The following is a 20,558-nucleotide window of genomic DNA, read 5'->3' as shown; positions in this document are numbered from 1 at the left end:
CGCGCTCGGGTAGTGGCTTTGGAGAATATGGTGTAAAGGTTACAAACACCAGCAGCAGCACCAGCATCATAACCAGTACTACCATCATCAACGCCAACAGTACCATTACCACCCCCAACCACAACTGCGTCATAAACCTCAACTTTACAATCTGTCCCACGAGCACCAATGTCATACGCCCTGTAGATACCAAGGAATACCAACAACAACAAACGATGAAGTGTTGATTCATAACTTCATTGGAGAAACACTCCGCGATGATTATGTAATCTCTAAAGTCTTAGAGATTATCTATTCTAACCCTAACCATAAATCAGATGAGTGAATCGAAATGATAGAAGGAAGAGTAGAAACCCTGACAAGAATGATGCGTGATTTATAAGCTAGACTTGTTTTACCAACAGCATCAACAGTACCGTAGCATCACCATCACAGTCAGTGCCGTCAGTGTCATCAGAATCAGCAGCACCTATAACATCACAAACTCCGTCAGTTCAAGAATCACTGTGGACATCATTACGAATCAATAACGCGTATATTGTATCAACGAGTTATGAAGTATTAACTCACTCCCTCTGAAGAAATTATATGTATATTTTATATATATATATATCAATTTTAAGATCAAAATAAATCTTTCCATACTAAGCTATTATGTGTGAATCTTAACTACTCGATTAATTTATATTACTAATATGCAATGAGGTACATCCTTCGTCCGCAACTTAACCATCGTTAGCTATAATTTCTGTCTCAATTCAATAAAATCCAACTCATAATAAACCAAGTGTATTATTTAAATATATGTTTGATTTTACACTTTCATCATCGATGTACTCGAAACTTTCCAAATAACATCATTCGTACCTGGTGAAGTTCAAAAGAATTTCACAAAAACCAGCATCATGTATCAACAAATAATGAAGTATTAATTCATAATATTATTGAAGAAATACTTATGTAATTTCTAAAGTTTTAGAGATTACTCAATTCTAGTTTCAACCATAAATCAGATGAGTTTAATTTAATATTAACTCATTAAATCTATGTTACATCTAAAGAAAATATACACATATATATTTTCGTAAAGACTGTAATAAAATTCTTTTGTACAAAATATTAATTGTGAAATTTTTTTTTTAACGGGTAGGTAATACCCGAGAGATATATAAATTTACAATTAATATGGTACATTCTTCGAATCTGATTCAGCAATCAACAACTATACACACTATTTTCTCAACAATACACATTCTTTTATAAAAATCAAAACAACCATACTCATTCAAATTCAATTACATATGCGGATCTTGAAATCGCAAAATTCAATTCGAAATATAATAAGTATCATCACTCTTAGATTCTTATATCTTTCCAAGTTTGTGATGACCCGAAAAATTTCGACTAATTTAAACCAATTCTCTATACGATTTATTATTTTGGCACGTTAAACAAAGTCTGTTAGATTGAGTCTCAAAATTTTAGAACTGTTTCATATATACAATTACCTTTGACTACTCTCAACGATTCATGAACAATTATATGTATGTATATATATATATATATATATATATATATATATATATATATATATATATATATATATGTACAAGTAAAAAACGACTTTCCTACAGTAAAACCCTAGTTGCTACAGTAAAAATTACTTTGCTACAGTAAAACACTATTTGCTACAGTAAAACACTATTTGCTACAGTGAAACCGTATTTTGCTACAGTGCTACAGTGAAAACACTATTTGCTACAGTATGACACTATTTGCTACAGTGAAAACCGTATTTTGCTACAGTGAAACAGTGATTTGCTACAGTAAACACATTTGCTACAGTAAACACTATTTGCTACAGTAACACTATTTGCTACAGTAAACACTATTTGATGTCGACGAACTAGCAAACAAAAACGGAAAAGGCGGCCATGCGATCGCATGGCAAAAATACTGAAAACTCATGCGATCGCATGAGCTACAGTAAATCGAAAAGTAATATAAATACGCAGTTTGTTCGACGAAGTTTTTCACATTTATCTCTCAATATTTATATTTATATTATAATTATAATTTTAAATTTAAGTTTAATAATAATAAGGTATATACGAGGGTGTTTTTAATTCGGGTTTCAAACCGCTTTAAGCTAAGGAAATATTAGGTATTATTCGGGGTATTGTTCTTGAATCCAAGGCCAACCATACAGTCGTCTACCATCATTACGTCTACGCAATTTGCCTACAATATTGAATCGCAATATTGAACTGTGAGTTTATAGTCTCCCTTTTTAAATACTTTAAATATTTTTGGGCTGAGAATACATGCAATTTATTTTAAACGCGATAAGACACAAGTACATACTAAATTCTACACTGAGTTAAACCGAAAATCCCTTTGCTTTGGTAACTAGTAGCTGCCAGTACATGGGATATGGACTGGTGGGCGCGAATAATTGTATATGGATCCATAGGGCTTGACATCCCCATCCGAGCTAGAGCGCTAGCCTTTTAACGGACGTATGTTATTTGAGTTTAAGACACGTTGGTTTGCGTGTATTAAAACGAATGGGGTAATTATCACTATAGCGTTAAGTTTAGTTACCAGGGTGCTCTGTTACGTAGAATCTATTGATAAACTTTTGATGAAATCTTGTGGTCTATCTTTATATATGTTTATGACTCGAGCAATTAAACCTATAACTCACCAACATTCGTGTTGACTTTTTAGCATATTTTATTCTCAGGTCCTTAGAATGCTTCCGCTGTGATGTGCTTGTTGCCTGCATGGAGTCTCTCATGCTTTGTACAAAGTTTATTGCATTCAAAATAAAACTGCATTGTGTAATAAATAATTGGACTGTGATGTCAACCTGTAAATTGCCCACATGTTTATAACTTTCTATGTTTAGAAAGTCACTTATTTTAATGAATGCAATATTTTATCAAAACGTATCATATAGAGGTCAAAACCTCACTGTGGAATCAATGATTAACGTGCCGCGTCAATAGCGATTTTGACGGGTCGTTATAGTTGATATCAGAGCTTGAGGTCATAGGGAACCAGAAATTACATTAGTGTGTTTAACTGGTAATTGTTAGGATGCATTAGTAAGTCTGGACTATGACCATATTTGTTTTTACTGATTTTTGCTTATCATTTGGTCAAAAACATTATATGTAATATATTTATATGCTAACGTAATTGTTGTTTCAATTATGTGATAGATGACTTCTTCTAATCCTATCATTTTGTACGACTCGGAATCGGACACTGAATCTATGCTATCCACAACTGAAAAGGGCGTTCCAATACCTATTAAAGAAGAAATTGTGTTAGCCGGGGAATCTCAACTCCCGGTAAAACCAGAGGAGGTTCCAGCTCCACCCAACTCTAGTTTTCCGGAGCCACAGTATCGTTGGCATGGACCCATGATCCCTGGAGTAAACGAGGATCGTCCATTTCTAAACAAATATGGACATTGGTCCAGATATACCGCCGATGGGCGGGTTGTGCCGATTACGCCTGGCAGATTTCGGTTCATGACCACCGGTACATATTCTCGCAGTTCGTCATCATATTCTCCTACACATGACTCAGACAGTTCGTCATCAGACGAAATCAGTAAGGAGGAGGATTTCGCTAATGAAATAAAAGAGATCACTAAGGAGAAATTCCAACTTGCTATAGATAATAAAAACAACCACAATAATAAAAAGTCCTTAATTATTAAAAAGGAACATGACCATTCGATCCGTAACCACCCTTATTGTATTAAACCCACTGAGGCAACGGGTACCTCAAAACCCCAACCAAAAATAAAATACACTGCCAGAATGTCTGTTGGACCATGTGCACACAAACAATTGGCAGATAGAACCAAATGGGAAGAAGTTTCTGATAGTTCTGAATAAACGACCTCGCAACCATAAATCTTCCATGCGCTATTCTATTGCTTATGTGTGCTACTCTATCTTGTTATGTAAAATAAGCATATGTAAAATATCAGTATTGTATGGTATTGTATTATTTTGGTTTATTAATAATAAATGCATGGAATGATTATTTGTATTATTACTACTTCTTATTCTTATTATTACATAATAATGTAGTAACTCGCTATAATTTTTCATAGTGGAATATTATTAGAATTTTAGTAGTTAATTCCTTGTACTAGCTATTATGTATGAACTTAACGGGTAGGTAATACCCTAGAAATAATTATAAAATGCTAATAAGAAGAAAAGGCTTTTATAATAATCGGTTCATATTATTAATATGCTACGATTAACTATTGACAACTCATTTTACCTATAATATTCTATATGATTAAATTATATCTGTTGTGTTTATTGAAGAAACATGTCTCAAATGTCGGATGCTGAGTTTGAGCAACTAGTCGAGAAACGTGTGAATGAAAGAATTGCTGCAGCCAATACAGCAAAAGCAACAGCCGAAGCAGCAGCCAAAGTAGCAGCCGTAAACACAAACTCACGAAACGGATGCTCATACAAAACTTTTCAAGGATGCAAACCACAGACGTTTAGTGGAACCGAGGGACCAGTCGGTCTAACCCGATGGTTTGAAAAGATGGAGTCCGTTTTCAAAATCAGTAATTGTGCGAACGGAGACAAGTCAAAGTATGCTTCGTGTACGTTGCAAGACGGTGCACTTACTTGGTGGAACAATTATGCTAAAGCAGAAGGAATAGATACGGCATATGATATCTCTTGGGAAGAACTGAAAAAGATGCTAATCGAGGAGTACTGTCCTCGAAACGAGATCAGAAAAATGGAATCTGAGTTACGTAATCTGAAGGTTATCGGAGCGAATCTCAATAACTATGAAAAGCGTTTCATGGAACTAGCCTTGTTGTGTCCCGAATTGGTGCCAAACGAGAAACGAAAGATAGAAATGTATATTGACGGTTTATCGATCAATATCAAAGGAAATGTTACATCGTCCAAACCAAATACGATGCAGGAAGCCATGACAATGGCACACCAACTCATGGACCAGATCACAGAGAGTTCGATTAAGGCACCAATTACCGAAGTCAAGACAACTGAAGGAAAGAGGAAATGAGAAGACTATAAGGGCAAAAGTACTCACCTGAAGAAACAAGAATCTTTTAAAGGTAAACAAGATGGGGCAACTGCAAGTCCAAACTATAAGGGACCTCATCCGTTCTGCAAAAGGTGTTACACACATCATGCAGGCTATTGCCAAGTGGTCTGTGATAAGTGCAACAAGAAAGGACATGTGGCGAAAGATTGTTATGCCACCGTTTCTGAAGTAAAGACAAAATTGACCGATGTCAAGAAATGTTATGGATGCGGGAAGTCTGGTCACTTTATAAATCAATGCCCTGATAAGGAGAAGAACAAAGAACCCGCACGTGGGAGGGCATTTAATGTTAGTGCCAGTAAAGCACGTGAGGATCCTAATCTTGTCACGGGTACGTTTACCGTTAATAATCAACTAGCTTCTATTATGTTTGATACGGGTGCTGATAGAAGTTATATGTGTAAAGACTTTAGTTTTAAACTAAAATGTGCATCATTACCTCTAGACGATAAATATACTATTGAATTAGCTAATGGTAAACTGATAAAAGCCGATAAAATTTGCCATGGTTGCGAAATGAATCTCGCTGGTGAAACCTTCAAAATTGATTTGATACCCGTAGAATTAGGAAGTTTTGATGTAATCGTTGGCATGGACTGGATGTCCAAAACAAGAGCGGAAGTTGTTTGCGCTGAGAAAGCAATCCGCATCCCTCGTAAGGATGAAACGTCATTAATGATTTATGGGGAGAAGAACAACTCAAAACTGAACTTTATCAGCTGTATGAAGGCCCAGAAACTTATAAGAAAAGGTTGTTATGCTATTCTGGCACACGTAAAGAAGATCGACACTGAAGAAAGAAGCATTGATGACATGCCGGTTGTAAGAGAATATCCCGGAGTATTTCCAGAAGAATTACCGGGGCTACCTCCACACAGATGTGTAGAATTCCAGATTGATCTCATACCAGGAGCTGCACCTGTAGCCCGATCTCCATATAGACTTGCACCTTCAGAAATGCAAGAATTACAAGACCAGTTGCAAGAATTATCGGACCGTGGATTTATTCGTCCTAGTTTTTCACCTTGGGGTGCTCCTATTCTGTTCGTCAAGAAGAAGGATGGATCTATGAGAATGTGCATAGATTACCGAGAATTAAATAAATTAACGATCAAGAATCGGTACCCATTACCGAGGATTGATGATTTGTTTGATCAATTGCAAGGATCGAGTGTTTATTCTAAGATTGATCTACGCTCCGGATATCATCAGCTGAGAGTGAAGGAAGAAGATGTTCCTAAAACAGCGTTCAGAACCCGTTACGGTCACTATGAATTTTTAGTCATGCCTTTTGGATTGACTAATGCTCCAGCAGTATTCATGGATCTAATGAATCGCATCTGTAGACCGTATTTAGACAAATTTGTCATTGTTTTTATCGACGACATATTGATTTACTCGAAGAACAAGGAAGAACATGAGCAACACTTAAGACTGGTACTAGAGATACTCAAGAAAGAAGAATTGTACGCAAAATTTTCGAAGTGTGATTTCTGGTTACAAGAAGTACAATTTTTGGGCCATGTTGTCAGTAAACATGGAATTAAAGTTGACCCCGCCAAGATCGAAGCCATTAGTAAATGGGAAACACCGAAGACTCCAACACAAATCCGCCAATTCTTAGGTCTTGCTGGTTACTACCGAAGATTCATTCAAGATTTCTCTAGAATCGCCAAACCCTTAACTTCATTGACTCAAAAGGGAAAGAAGTATGATTGGTCCACGGAACAGGAATCCTCATTCCAGTTATTAAAGAAGAAGTTAACGTCTGCACCCATTTTGTCATTACCGGAAGGAAATGATGATTTCGTGATCTATTGTGACGCTTCGCGCCAAGGTTTAGGATGTGTATTAATGCAACACACAAAAGTTATCGCATATGCCTCACGACAACTAAAAATTCATGAAAAGAACTATACGACGCACGATTTGAAACTTGGAGCAGTAGTTTTTGCACTCAAAATATGGAGACACTATCTATATGGCACCAAGTGTATAGTGTACACCGACCATAAGAGTCTTCAGCATATTTTTGATCAAAAACAACTCAATATGAGGCAACGTCGCTGGGTAGAGTTGTTAAACGATTACGATTGTGAAATCCGTTACCACCCCGGAAAAGCTAATGTTGTAGCTGATGCCCTAAGTTGAAAAGAAAGAGTAAAACCTCTTAGGGTCCGAGCTTTGAATATTACAATTCGTACTGATCTCACAAAGCAAATTCAAGCAGCACAGTTAGAAGCTTTAAAAGAAGAAAACGAAAAAGGTGAAATGAGCAAAGGGTTAGAAAAATAACTTGAAGTAAAAGCCGATGGAACCCTGTATTTTGCTGGTAGGATATGGGTACCAAGACATGGTAACCTAAGGCAACTAGTACTAGATGAAGCATACAAAACGTGGTACTCAATTCACCCAGGAAATGGGAAAATGTACCACGATCTCAAGAAGTTCTATTGGTGGCCTAATATGAAGACAGAAATTGCTACTTATGTAAGCAAATGTTTGACGTGTGCAAAGGTTAAAGCTGAGCACCAAAAGCCGTCAGGATTACTGCAACAACCAGAAATTCCGCAGTGGAAATGGGAAAGAATAACCATGGATTTCATTACAAAATTGCCAAGGACTGCAAGTAGTCATGATACTATTTGGGTGATAGTTTATCGTCTAACTAAATCAGCTCACTTCCTACCAATAAAGGAGATAGACAGTATGGAGAAATTAGCACGCCTATATTTGAAGGAAGTAGTTTCCAGGCATGGTGTACCCATCTCCATCATATCTGATCGCGACACCCGATTCACATCACGTTTTTGGCAATCATTACAAAAAGCATTGGGAACTCGATTAGATATGAGCACCGCTTATCACCCACAGACAGATGGTCAAAGTGAAAGAACAATACAAACATTGGAAGACATGTTACGGGCATGCGTGATTGACTTTGGAACCAGTTGGGATCGACACTTACCGTTGGCAGAATTTTCATACAATAACAGCTATCATACGAGCATCAACGCAGCACCATTTGAAGCACTTTACGGTAGAAAGTGCAGATCTCCTATCTGTTGGAGTGAAGTAGGAGAAAGACAACTTACTGGACCAGAAATTATTCACGAAACCACCGAAAAGATCATTCAAATACAACAGCGATTGAAAACGGCCATGAGTCGCCAAAAGAGTTATGCTGATGTAAGAAGAAAACCGCTAGAATTTCAAGTGGGCGACAAAGTCATGTTGAAAGTGTCACCCTGGAAAGGCGTTGTACGATTCGGTAAACGAGGAAAGCTAAGTCCTAGGTACGTAGGACCCTTTGAAATCATCGAAAGAATTGGAGCAGTTGCTTATCGATTAAAGCTACCGCAAGAACTTAGTAGTGTTCACGACACATTTCACGTGTCAAATTTGAAGAAATGTTTAGCTGAAGAGGATGTCGTAATTCCTCTTCACGAAATACGAATTAATGATAAACTCCATTTTGTCGAAGAACCTGTTGAAATCATGGACATTGAGGTCAAACAATTAAAACAAAGCAAAATACCGATAGTTAGAGTTCGTTGGAACGCAAGACGAGGACCCGAGTTTACTTGGGAACGTGAAGATCAAATGAAGCAAAAGTATCCATATTTGTTCACTGATATCGCTCATGAAACAGGTACTACTCAAAATTTCGGGACGAAATTTTCTTTAACGGGGAGGTACTGTGGGGAGGTACTGTGATGACCCGAAAAATTTCGACTAATTTAAACCAATTCTCTATACGATTTATTATTTTGGCACGTTAAACAAAGTCTGTTAGATTGAGTCTCAAAATTTTAGAAATGTTTCATATATACAATTACCTTTGACTACTCTCAACGATTCATGAACAATTATATGTATGTATATATATATATATATATATATATATATATGTACAAGTAAAAAACGACTTTCCTACAGTAAAACCCTAGTTACTATAGTAAAAATTACTTTGCTACAGTAAAACACTATTTGCTACAGTGAAACCGTATTTTGCTGCAGTAACACTATTTGATGTCGACGAACTAGCAAACAAAAACGGAAAAGGCGGCCATGCGATCGCATGGCAAAAACACTGAAAACTCATGCGATCGCATGAGCTACAGTAAATCGAAAAGTAAACACTATTTGCTACAGTCAACACTATTTGCTACAGTAAACACTATTTGCTACAGTAAACACTATTTGATGTCGACGAACTAGCAAACAAAAACGGAAAAGGCGGCCATGCGATCGCATGGCAAAAACACTGAAAACTCATGCGATTGCATGAGCTACAGTAAATCGAAAAGTAATATAAATACACCGTTTGTTCGACGAAGTTTTTCACATTTATCTCTCAATATTTATATTTATATTATAATTATAATTTTAAATTTAAGTTTAATAATAATAAGGTATATACGAGGGTGTTTTTAATTCGGGTTTCAAACCGCTTTAAGCTAAGGAAATATTAGGTATTATTCGGGGTATTGTTCTTGAATCCAAGGCCAACCATACAGTCGTCTACCATCATTACGTCTACGCAATTTGCCTACAATATTGAATCGCAATATTGAACTGTGAGTTTATAGTCTCCCTTTTTAAATACTTTAACTATTTTTGGGCTGAGAATACATGCAATTTATTTTAAACGCGATAAGACACAAGTACATACTAAATTCTACACTGAGTTAAACCGAAAATCCCTTAGCTTTGGTAACTAGTAGCTGCCAGTACATAGGATATGGACTGGTGGGCGCGAATAATTGTATATGGATCCATAGGGCTTGACATCCCTGTCCGAGCTAGAGCGCTAGCCTTTTAACGGACGTATGTTATTTGAGTTTAAGACACGTTGGTTTGCGTGTATTAAAACGAATGGGGTAATTATCACTATAGCGTTAAGTTTAGTTACCAGGGTGCTCTGTTACGTAGAATCTATTGATAAACTTTTGATGAAATCTTGTGGTCTATCTTTATATATGTTTATGACTCGAGCAATTAAACCTATAACTCACCAACATTCGTGTTGACTTTTTAGCATATTTTATTCTCAGGTCCTTAGAATGCTTCCGTTGTGATGTGCTTGTTGCCTGCATGGAGTCTCTCATGCTTTGTACAAAGTTTATTGCATTCAAAATAAAACTGCGTTGTGTAATAAATAATTGGACTGTGATGTCAACCTGTAAATTAAAGACTTATGTATTTCGGGGTTTTGCTTATACCTAAGCACTTGCCCACATGTTTATAACTTTCTATGTTTAGAAAGTCACTTATTTTAATGAATGCAATATTTTATCAAAACGTATCATATAGAGGTCAAAACCTCACTGTGGAATCAATGATTAACGTGCCGCGTCAATAGCGATTTTGACGGGTCGTTATAAAGTTATACTTTGACTTCAAAACTGTAAGACCCGTTTATTTGTAGTGTACATAAGTGTAGTTAATGTACTTGAAGTGGGGTTTTGGTTGTACATATTAAAAAGAATGCAGAAAACTGGTCTAGGCATTTGGCGCGTCGCGCGGCCATTTGGCGCACCGCGCCATTGTTCTGTGACAGATTCCTTTTTGATTAGATATTTTGAGGGCTTTTTGGTAATTACACATGGGGGCCCGAATTAAAGGCTCTAGATCAGTTTTGGAGCCTCATTAACTCCATTTTCATCTACGTCACCTCTTCCAAATTAATTTAGTGAGAGAAAGGGTTTTCTAGAGTGAGAGAACTCAAATCAAGGAAGAAGAAGCCGATTTCGGGTCTAAGTGCGAGCTATAAAGTTGTTCATCTAACATCTAGCTACGTTTTGATTGTAGTGGTATGCTCTAATCCTGATTTCCTAATTTAATTTTGTGAAAGGGTTAGTGTTAGGGTTAATGGTGAACTTAAAACCCACTTTGTTAGTAAATTGGGTGTTTTGGGTGAATTTGGGTCATGTAGACCTAAAGATGATTAACTAGGGTTTTTCAAAGTATTAATTGATGTTTATGAGCTTAATTTAGTTAGTAAATTACTAGCACACCTAGAGATAAGTAAATGGGCGTTCTGTGGGTTGGTGGATGATCCGAAATGGGTGTGTTGACCTTAATTTGGTCAAATGGGTCAAAATGGACCTAAGTTAGTTAATGTTGTTATGCAATGCATAGACCTTGCGTTGAAATGCGTTTTAAACCTAACTTGGCTAATGATTAGGGTTTTGGGGATGTTAACCCAAATATTAGGGTTAAGGGTGTAAAGGGGTCGAAATTGCACCATGGGTCAAGATAACACTAGAATGGAGTTTTAGTTGGTTGACCAACTTGAGTGTGTGATTGATATTATGTATAATGTAATAGGTACGTTACATTGAAGATTTTCGAGCTTGATTATCTCTCATCAAGACTTTAAGGTGAGTGGAAAATCTATATATGTATGTATATGATTTACGTGCCGTATTAACGGTGTCACATAGCTGTTTTGTGACCATAGTTGTGAGACATAGCCATTTTGTCCACGTTTTATATTTATGCACATAGCCGTGTTTGTGCATATAGTGGCGAGTAATAGCCGTGTTTTACTCCCACATTATTATCCGAGTTATTGTGCACAAAGCCGTGTTTGTGTACATGATTGTGAGTAATAGCCGTGTTTTACTCACACGTTGATCAAGTGATGCCATAGCCGTTTTTGGGAACACTTGGGGGTGATGCCATAGCCGTTTTTGGAACACCTCGGGGGTTAGCATACCATAGCCGTTTTTGGGAGCAAACGGTTGTTATGAACATCGATGACTTGTTTCGCGAAGTCATTCCCTTGCGAAGATTTTGGTTAACCATGGTTTATAGTGGTTGACGTTAGCATTTAATTATTATTATGAATATTATGCTATTGATATTTCTAGTTGTACGAACTGACGATACTAGCTTGTTTATTGAGACGTTATGCGTTTGTATGCGTTATATGATATCGTGGGTGCGAGTAAGTAAGTTTTATATGCATGTATATATTTATTCTACTCACTAAGCGTTAACTTACCCTCTCGTTGTTTACCATTTTATAGGTTCCAGCGTGGATAAGGGTAAGGGCATACAGTTGGATTAGAGATCCCGCTTGTTAGGGGACGCCTTTTGGATGTGTTAGCTTTTGGAGTTTGACCATGACATGGGTAGTTTAATCCCAAACACCATGCTCATCTTGTCATTTGGTACTTAAACTTTTTGGTGGTCGAAACTCACGTTATGTATTAAACTCGTAAAACGGCCAAAGTGGGCCCCGCTTTGTAAAACTTATTTTATGTTTGAATTGTGTTAGTTTTACATGTTTGAATATGTTGTTAAAAGAATTTTGTCTAATTATGTCGGGAAGTGGCCGATCTTTTTCGAGTTTCATGACTTTTGGGACAGATCAGTTTGGCGCGCCGCGCCATATGCTGTCCCAGTAAAAAAAATTATTTGTTATTTTTACGCGGGTTGTTCGTGGTTTGGTTTGGGTTGTTACAAGTGGTATCAGATCATGGTCTAAGGGATTTAGGTGACTTGAGATAGACGCCTAGACTTAGACTTTTTATGTGCGCATTATGCGGGACTTGTAGTACTTTGGGTCGGATCGGGTTTTGGTTAGTGCATAGGTTTATGTGAACTAATCATGCGCTATTGTCTTGTGTGGCATTTGAAATCGTCAAGCAAAATAGACGTGGTACTAGTGAGTTAATGCGATGTGCTCGTATAACAATGATTAGCTACTATTGTTACGGGTTCAAATCGTGTCAAACAAGCGATGTACGACGAATGTTGAGCAAGATGGGGTAGTGTGGTGTATATGTAGATACATATGTGTTGAGTCCTTTTGTTTTGTTGCTTAATTTACTTCGTTTTATAGAATGAAGATGAGAAATGGACACGACACCAATGACGGAAGTACGAGTGAGGACGTTGAACTCACGGCCAAGGTTGATGCCATCTTTAAAAGGCTAAAGAAGGATTTTCTTGACAACGTCCGAAAGGTCTTCCAAGAGTCGGTCGATGGACAAGTGACCGAAATGATCAATGATCGAATGAAAGCCGCAATAGAAGAGGCTTTAGAGGCTAGAAACAGTTATCCTCGAGGCGAAGGGGGTGAAGGTAATGGTGGGGGTGGAAGGCGGGACTTCCACTACAAAAATTTCAAGGATACTCAACCTCCGATGTTTAATGGGGTGAGGGATCCATTGAAAAGCACTTGTTGGATTTTTGATATCGAGGGAGCATTCCGTACCGCGGAGTGTCCTCCCGAGAAGAGGAAGAGGTATGGGTCTAGCATGTTGTGCGAAGAGGGCAAGTTGTGGTGGGACGATAAAATCAAATTATATGGTGAAGAGCAATGCATGTGCTTGACATGGGAGGAGTTTAAGAAAGAATTTTTTTAAGAATACCGAACTTCTTCCGATCTTGATAAAATCCGGGTCGAGTTGCACAATTTGCAACAAGGTTCAATGGACTTGGTTACTCTCAAGTCTACCTTCTTGGCAAAGACTCGTTTTTGTCCGGAGTATGTTGGCGATGATCACAAGTTGATGCTAGATTTCTACCGTACTTTAAGTGATGAGTTGAAGGGTAAGATTAGCCGGGGTATGGCTAAGTCTTTTGAAAATTTATACGAATTGGCTAGGGGTTTTGAGCTGAGGTTCCAAGAAAGAGTGATTTCGCTTTTTCCAAAAGAAAGTTTGAAGGTTCTAGTCATTCTAACTTTTCAAACAAGAAAAACAAGAACAAGAAGGGGTCCGAAAGCGTCGAAAGTGTGAAGAAGGGTGGTCCAAATACTTTTACACCTACTTGTTATAGTTGTGGGAAGTCGGGTCATTACGCCCGTGATTGTTTGACCAAGTCGGTCACGTGTTTTAATTGTGGAAAGGAGGGGCACAAGAGGCAGGAATGTCCCGATTTGAATAATGATCATGTCAAGAAGTTACAAAAGGCGGCGGGCACGGCTAGGGGTCGCAACTATTTGATGACGAACAAGGAGGCCAAACAATCCAACGAAGTAGTTTCAGGTACTTTTATGGTTAACTCTAATCTGGCAAGGATCCTATTTGATAGCGGTGCAAATTTGTCGTTTGTATCCTCAAAATTTGTGCCTAGACTTAATAGACCGTTAGCTAAGTTAAGTCATCCAGTAGTAGTCGAAATAGCAGACGGTAAGACAGTGCTAGTGGTTGATGTGTGTAAAAATTGTGATGTCGTTTTTGGTGCCGAAAACTTTAAGATTGATCTTATCCCGATGACTTTGGGCGATTTCGATATCGTTGTTGGTATGGATTGGCTCGATCATAATAGAGCCGATATTTCATGCCATGAAAAATTTATTCGTGTAAAGGCCCCAAGTGGGGGAGGGTTAATTATTCACGGTGATAAGCGTAGAAGACTTGTGCCTATATGCACTTTTGCACGGGCACGTCGTCTCCTCGGTAGTGGTGGCATGGTTTTTCTTGCCCATGTTGTTGATACTCGTGATGAGCCACCACCCATTCATGAAATTTTAGTGGTTAGTGAATTCGAAGACATTTTTCCGGATGAGTTACCGGGTGTTCCAGCGAAAAGACAAGTTGAATTTCGCATTGAGTTGGTCCCTGGAGCTACTCCCATTGCTAAAACTCCTTATCGTTTAGCGCCGACAGAAATGCAAGAGTTGTTAAATCAAACTCAAGAGTTACTTGAGAAGGGTTTTATTCGACCGAGTGCTTCGCCAAGGGGCGCTCCGGTCTTATTCGTGAAAAAGAAGGATGGTAGTATGCGGATGTGCATCGATTACCGGGAGTTGAATAAAGTGACGATCAAAAATCGTTATCCATTGCCTCGGATCGACGATTTGTTTGACTAACTCCAAGGTGCGACGTATTTCTCAAAGATTAACCTACGGTCCGGCTATCACCAAATGCGGGTCCGTGAGGAAGATATCGAGAAAACGGCTTTTCGAACGCGTTATGGGCATTTTGAGTTTGTAGTTATGCCTTTTGGTCTTACGAATGCACCGGCGGCATACATGGATCTTATGAACCGAGTGTGCCAACCTATGTTGGACAAGTTGGTGATTGTGTTCATTGACGACATACTAGTCTACTCGAAAGGTATGAATAAACATGAACGTCATTTGCGCGAAGTATTGAAGACGTTACGAAAGGAGAAGTTGTATGCTAAGTTCTCCAAATGTGAATTTTGGCTAAGGGAGGTTCAATTCCTTGGCCACATTGTGAACAAAGATGGTATTCAAGTAGATCCGGGGAAGATCGAGACGGTGAAGAGTTGGAGACAACCGACTATGCCTACGGAGGTCCGAAGATTTCTCGGATTGGCTGGTTATTATCGTCAGTTTATCCAAGAGTTTTCTAAGATCGCTTCTTCGTTGACGAAATTGACGAGGAAGAACGCGAGATTTACTTGGGAGAACGAGCAAGAAATTGCTTTTCAATTGCTAAAAGAGAAATTGTATCAAGCTCCGGTATTAGTGTTGCCGAAAGGAGTGGAAGACATGACGGTTTATTGTGATGCTTCGTTAAATGGGCTCGGGTGTGTTCTAATGCAAAGAGGTAAAGTCATCGCTTATGCCTCTTGACAACTAAAGGAACACGAAACGAGATATCCAACTCATGATCTTGAGTTGGCGGCGGTTGTGCATGCGTTGAAAATTTGGCGCCATTACTTGTATGGTGTCAAGAGTACGATTTATTCGGATCATAAGAGTTTGAAACACCTCTTCAATCAACGAGATTTGAATTATCGCCAATGTAGGTGGATGGATGTGGTGAAAGATTATGATTGTGAGATACTTTATCATCCGGGCAAGGCTAATGTGGTCGCGGATGCGTTAAGTCGAAAGAGTCATCACCCGGCGTTACGATTGGGATTGTTACGTATGATTATTACTAACGATTTTCTTGAAAAACTTGGTGTGATTCAAATATAGGCTTACGTTCACAACAAGCATGTGGAACGAATCATGGGGCAATCGGAGTTCATTACTATGGGCTCGCATGGTTTGTTGTCTTTTCAAGGAAGAGTGTGGGTGCCTAAGATGGGTGATTATCGACAAGTGCTACTTGATGAAGCATATAAGTCAAAGTATTCCATTCATCTGGGCGCGACGAAAATGTATCTAGATTTAAGAAAAGATTATTGGTAGCCGGGCATGAAACGTGATGTTGTGAAGTATGTTGAGCAATGCGTCACGTGTTTGCAAGTTAAGGCCGAACATCAAAAGCCGTATGGTAAGTTACAACCATTGGAAATCCCAAAATGGAAATGGGAGCACATTACCATGGATTTCATCAAAAAGTTACCTAAAACGGCGAGAACCCAATTTGATTCGATTTGGGTTATAGTTGATCGATTGATGAAAAGTGCATTGTTTCTTCCCATTCGGGAAGCGATATCGTCGGAGACCTTGGCTAAGTTGTTTATCAAGGAAGTCATCTCTCGACACGGAGTTCCTATATTGATTATTTTGGATCGAGATACTCGTTTTACATCTCGGTTTTGGGAAAAGTTTCATAAAGATATGGGTACACAATTGAAATTGAGCACGGCGTATCATCCTCAAACGGACGGTTAAACCGAACGTACTAATCAAACTTTGGAGGATATGTTACGGGTGTGTATTATTGATTTTGGTGGTAGTTGGGACGAGCACTTACCTTTGGTGGAATTCTCGTACAATAATAGTTATCATACTAGTATCGGGATGCCACCTTACGAGATGCTTTATGGGCGGAGGTGCCGAACTCCGATTTATTGGGGGTGAAATTGGTCAAAGAGAGATCGGGAGTACCGATTTAGTTTTGGAGACGAATAACAAGATTGATATTATTTGAGATCACTTGAAGAAGGCTCAAGATAGACAAAAGTCGTATGCCGATAAACGTAGACGAACGATCGAATTTCAAGAAGGTGACATGGTGATGCTTAAGGTTTCGCCATGGAAAGGTATTATTCGATTTCGAAAACGGAGAAAGTTAGCTCCTCGGTTTATTGGGCCATTTAAGGTTTTAGCTCGCGTTGGTGAAGTTGCGTATCGTTTGGAATTACCCGAAGAGCTTGCGGGGATTCATAATACATTTCATGTTTCCCATCTCCGTAAGTGTCTTGCGGATGATTCTTCATGGATGCCATTAGTCGAAATTGAGCTAAACAACAAGTTAGAATATGTTGAAGAGCCGATTGCTATACTTGATGAGAAGGTGAAAATGTTGAGAAATAAAGAGGTGAGAACTTTTAAAGTTCAATGGCGTCGTAGTAAAGGTTCCGAGTTTAATTGGGAGCTCGAAGAGTTTGTGTTGGTTTATCTTCCTTCTTGTCATGCGGCGTGGATCGCGAGGACGCGCTCTGATTCAAGTGGGGGAGAGTTGTAAGACCCGTTTATTTGTAGTGTACATAAGTGTAGTTAATGTACTTGAAGTGGGGTTTTGGTTGTACATATTAAAAAGAATGCAGAAAACTGGTCTAGGCGTTTGGCGCGCCGCGCGGCCATTTGGCGCGCCGCGCCATTGTTCTGTGACAGATTCCTTTTTAATTAGATATTTTGAGGGCTTTTTGGTAATTACACATGGGAGCCCGAATTAAAGGCTCTAGATCAGTTTTGGAGACTCATTAACTCCATTTTCATCTACTCCACCTCTTCCAAATTAATTTAGTGAGAGAAAGGGTTTTCTAGAGTGAGAGAACTCAAATCAAGGAAGAAGAAGCCGATTTCGGGTCTAAGTGCGAGCTTTAAAGTTGTTCATCTATCCTCTAGCTACGTTTTGATTATAGTGGTATGCTCTAATCTTGATTTCCTAATTTAATTTTGTGAAAGGGTTAGTGTTAGGGTTAATGGTGAACTTAAAACCCACTTTGTTAGTAAATTGGGTGTTTTGGGTGAATTTGGGTCATGTAGACCTAAAGATGATTAACTAGGGTTTTTCAAAGTATTAATTGATGTTTATGAGCTTAATTTAGTTAGTAAATTACTAGCACACCTAGAGATAAGTAAATGGTCGTTGTGTGGGTTGGTGGATGACCCGAAATGGGTGTGTTGACCTTAATTTGGTCAAATGGGTCAAAATGGACCTAAGTTAGTTAATGTTGTTGTGCAATGCATAGACCTTGTGTTGAAATGCGTTTTAAACCTAACTTGGCTAATGATTAGGGTTTTGGGGATGTTAACCCAAATATTAGGGTTAAGGGTGTAAAGGGGTCGAAATTGCACCATGGGTCAAGATAACACTAGAATGGAGTTTTAGTTGGTTGACCAACTTGAGTGTGTGATTGATATTATGTATAATGTAATAGGTACGTTACATTGAAGATTTCCGAGCTTGATTATCTCTCTTCAAGACTTTGAGGTGAGTGGAAAATCTATATATGTATGTATATGATTTACGTGCCGTATTAACGGTGTCACATAGCTGTTTTGTGACCATAGTTGTGAGACATAGCCATTTTGTCCACGTTTTATATTTATGCACATAGCCGTGTTTGTGCATATAGTGGCGAGTAATAGCCGTGTTTTACTCTCACGTTATTATCCGAGTTATTGTGTACAAAGCCGTGTTTGTGTACATGATTGTGAGTAATAGCCGTGTTTTACTCACACGTTGATCAAGTGATGCCATAGCCGTTTTTGGGAACACTTGGGGGTGATGCCATAGCCGTTTTTGGAACACCTCGGGGGTTAGCATACCATAGCCTTTTTTGGAAGCTAACGGTTGTTATGAACATCGATGACTTGTTTCGCGAAGTCACTCCCTTGCGAAGATCTTGGTTAACCATGGTTTATAGTTGTTGACGTTAGCATTTAATTATTATTATGAATATTATGCTATTGATATTGCTAGTTGTACGAACTGACGATACTAGCTTGTTTATTGAGACGTTATGCGTTTGTATGCGTTATATGATATCGTGGGTGCGAGTAAGTAAGTTTTTATATGCATGTATATATTTATTCTACTCACTAAGCGTTAGCTTACCCTCTCGTTGTTTACCATTTTATAGGTTCCGGCATGGATAAGGGTAAGAGCATACGGTTGGATTAGAGATCCCGCTTGTTAGGGGACGCCTTTTGGATGTGTTAGCTTTTGGAGTTTGACCATGACTTGGGTAGTTTAATCCCAAACACCATGCTCATCGTGTCGTTTGGTACTTAAACTTTTTGGTGGTCGAAACTCACGTTATGTATTAAACTCGTAAAACGGCCAAAGTGGGCCCCGCTTTGTAAAACTTATTTTATGTTTGAATTGTGTTAGTTTTACATGTTTGAATATGTTGTTAAAAGCGTTTTGTCTAATTATGTCGGGAAGTGGCCGATCTTTTTCGCGTTTCATGACTTTTGGGATAGACCAGTTTGGCGCGCCGCGCCATATGCTGTCCCGGCAAAAAAAAAATTATTTGTTATTTTTACGCGGGTTGTTCGTGGTTTGGTTTGGGTTGTTACAAAAACTGTGCTAGAACATCATATGTATATTAACGATTACAATCTGTGTTCAAACCCTCCGAAATTCCTGAAGACACTTCAAATAATGAACAATCAAGATGATGATCCAACCACATGTTATCCACAGTTATGTACCTGAAAAACTTGTAAAACCAAAGTCATAGTTTAACACGTATCCGTGTCAGACCCTTTGGCATTTATTAGCTAAAATGACTTTTCAATTCCTTTCCAAAGTAGTCAGTTTTGTCACAGCTCCAGCAAGTCAACTTCGATTTTTCAGTCGAAACAACCTTATTATAACCTTGATATATACGTTGCCCTTTCGCCATCGTTACCGGGAACCATTTATGTTCCATCACATTAGCAATAAACTTACCAACAACTTCACTGATTTTTGATTTTCCAAAAAATCATTATAATTATCAAAACCCCATCATTTACCTATCTGCATCTTGTAACGAGAATTGCCATACGAATCGTTGAGAATTAGCAATTAGTATTTTAAAATCTCGCAGCATGTCGACGCCAACAGTTATACATATAATGTCTATCTCCTGGACTTACAAACTGCGAATGTGAAGTTTCTGAAAAACACCCTAAACTGCGAACTAGTTCTCGAAATTTTGAAAAATGCTGATGAAGCAGCAAGAACTGTAAATGACCTTAACAGTAAAAAGTTTGATGATAAAGAATAGTGGGTTGGCAAAGCTCAGAAAAAGAGAAGGTTTGAAACTGGAAAACGGATTGAGCAAACTATGAAGGAGGCTGTGAACAAATCACAAGGACGAAATATACCTTCAAAGAATCCAAATGATTCAGTGTCTGCTGAAATCCTTAACAAATACCTTGCTCCTTGCTCTAAAACCCTTGCGGACAATATTCTTCATCATCCTCTTATCTTAAATATTCTAAGATATCATCGTATCTTCTGTTATAAATATCCTCCATATTTCTGAAGATATTTTCATAACCATTCTTATCTGAAATCATTTATCCCCTCGCGTTATCTGTA

The 20,558-nt window shown here is 38.3% G+C and overlaps 1 protein-coding gene across 1 annotated transcript in view; it reads right to left on the bottom strand.

Annotated features, from left to right (window-relative positions):
* LOC139861256 (putative MO25-like protein At5g47540) overlaps positions 1-18,946 on the bottom strand; it is a 108,659-nt gene extending 89,713 nt beyond the window's left edge. Inside the window, exon 1 of the mRNA XM_071849586.1 lies at positions 18,932-18,946. The gene's annotated coding sequence lies outside the window, so the exon portion shown is untranslated. The remainder of the gene's footprint in view (positions 1-18,931) is intronic.
* Positions 18,947-20,558: the final 1,612 nt, after the last annotated feature.

This window comes from Rutidosis leptorrhynchoides, chromosome 8 (assembly GCF_046630445.1).
Source record: "Rutidosis leptorrhynchoides isolate AG116_Rl617_1_P2 chromosome 8, CSIRO_AGI_Rlap_v1, whole genome shotgun sequence".
Classification (NCBI taxonomy): domain Eukaryota; kingdom Viridiplantae; phylum Streptophyta; class Magnoliopsida; order Asterales; family Asteraceae; genus Rutidosis; species Rutidosis leptorrhynchoides.
This window is presented reverse-complemented; position numbering and strand designations above follow the sequence as displayed.